The following is a 2,715-nucleotide window of genomic DNA, read 5'->3' on the forward strand; positions in this document are numbered from 1 at the left end:
GACAAAATCGCTTTCAGAATATATTTCTTTAATATAGATATTTATGCTTTTCTTTCTGAAAAGAAAATCGCTTTCAGAATATGGATTCGAAATCAATCACACTAAATCAATCCCATTAAAAGCGATAAAAACGCGACATGCTTTTATTTCTTTTAATTGTTTATTTCGAAATAAATCACGTTTAATAAATCCAAGTAAACCTGTTTTAAGCGATAAAATCGCAATAATTTAAATGACTATTTCAGGCACGCAAGTTTAATGACCAGTGAAAGTCGGTAGCTTTAGGATGTTAGAAAACAAATAAGTTAGAAATTAAACTTTGAAGTTTAAGTTTAATAGGCAGTAATTTTATTTTAATAATTTATATAATTATAATTTTTTTTTAAACATAAGTAATTTAATAAATTTAATTATAATTTTTCATTAAATTATTGTAATAAAAAATATTTTTAATTAAATATTAAATATATAGATAATATTTCATTAAATTATTATAATAAGGAAATTTTTAATTAAAAGAATATATAAACAATATTTGTAACTAAAACTCTTTTTTAGATATAATTTTATGAATTTAAATTACTAAAAGTATTAGAGCTATTTCAACTAAAAAAGTTACTATTTTCATATTTTCAATTCTTTTCAAACGAGTAACAAACTCACTCAAATTCATTTATTACATTGCATTGCTAAAATCGTGGCTAAACCATTAGAGCCTTTTTATCAATCAAATATTTTTTCTTTAGCAAATAATGTGACTATGAGCAGGGAAAATTTTAAGGATGAAAATTTATCTTGAAGTTCAAAAACATTGGCGAATCTCACGAGTCCCTAATATGCAAACTATAAAATGATTATTAATGTATTTGTAAAATTATTCAAATTTATAATGATTTTATATATACTCTCTATATAATGTTGGTGATTTTTAAGGTAAAATAATTTAATATCCTAAAATTTTGGCGAATCATTTTTATAAAAAAATGGAAATTGGCGAATATTTTTTTTGTTGGAAAAATCATGGAAAATTAGCCCACCTGTGAATATTAGCCCCTAAATTTTTTCATGATTATGGGTATTGAATGGATGATTAAACCAATAAATGGTATATGTTAAGATTAAAAATGTGTTTAAGAGGAAATAGCAAACATATAACAACAACACAAAATCATCATACACAATTTATTTTAGAAAAATTTAATCGAGAAAGTTATATTCTAATAAATCCATTACATGTCCAAAATATACTTTACAATGAAAGATTTCTAACATATTTATAGGTTTCATTATGTGTAATCTTATTGGTTACGAATACCACATGCTTAAAAACCATCTACTATAGAGTAAATAACTTTGACTCTATAGCCCAATTAACTTTATCTAACAATCCCCCCTTTAAACTTAAGTTAGGGAAATTCTTCAAATCCAATACAAAAAACGAATCGCCCCCAATAGCTCTAGACTTTACTAGCTGTAGACTTTACTAGGATATGCATGTATCCCAGTTCTTATAGCTATATGCCCATATACATGCAATTTATTTTTTTTTGTCCCCAAATTTTGTTTTTATAACTTATTCTTGATATTACCTCCAAAACTCTGGGAATGACCATTACTTCTTTGAGTAGCATTTACAAATACCACAATTTTCTCTCCTTTCCATACTCGTCTTCCACAATGTGGTACAAAACCTCATGTTTCATCTTTCACTTGAAAATACATGAAAGGTTGAGCTACCTCCTTATGAGTTAACGACTCTGCTACACAACCCCCTTAATCATAAATTGGTCCCAACCATCTCATATTTTAAGATTTATTCACACATTCCCCCTTAATAAAAAATTCAAAATCAAGCTAAAATACAAGTACACTCGCCACCCTAGTACCTACCCTAGTGGATTATTTCACAACCTGATCCTACATCCTCTCTATACTATAAAGGGATAACTCCACACACCACTGAGATACAACATTTATGCTTGAATAATATGAATTACAACAAACTTGGGGAATTCCACCTGTCAATAAATATCCTAGTTACTTACAAACCCTAAATTCTAAACAATAGGATATCCACTTGCTTCGATAACAATTTTTAGGATTAAAAGTGCAAGAGAAATAATAAATAATCAATAGTAAAACATATAGCAACCACATATAAATCATCACATACAATTTATCTTGGAAAATTGCAATAAAGGAAAAATCAAATTGTAAGAGATCTATTACATAGTCAAAGGGCCCCTTATAAAATGGTTTTCTATATTATCTATAGGCTTCATTGCATGTAATACCACGGGTCACAAATACCATGATCTCAAAAACCAAATACAATAGACTAAACAACTTTAACTCTGTGACCAATTCAAGTTTTACTAACACCTAAGTCTACATCTAAACTTTACTAATAAGGTTACACATGCCTAGAAAACTCTTATGACAATATGCACATGTAGTTTATAAATTTCCAAATCTAATTTTATGTTTTTCCTTTTTATTGTTGTCATAGCACTTATGCTACCATTTTCTCACTTCAACATACCAAGTGTTCTCTATTAGAAATTAAATAACAAAGAAATGAAACACTTAAAATATTGAAAAAACACAAACACATAAACGCATAAAACAAGGGACACACAAATATATGTGGTTCACCCAATTTGCGCTATGTCCACGGAGAAACAACCAACCCTTCCTTTAAGTTATCTAGCAAAA

This window comes from Pinus tabuliformis, chromosome 5_2 (genome assembly GCF_031772625.1).
Source record: "Pinus tabuliformis cultivar Carrire ecotype Pingquan chromosome 5_2, CPIR1, whole genome shotgun sequence".
Taxonomy (NCBI): Eukaryota; Viridiplantae; Streptophyta; class Pinopsida; order Pinales; family Pinaceae; genus Pinus; species Pinus tabuliformis.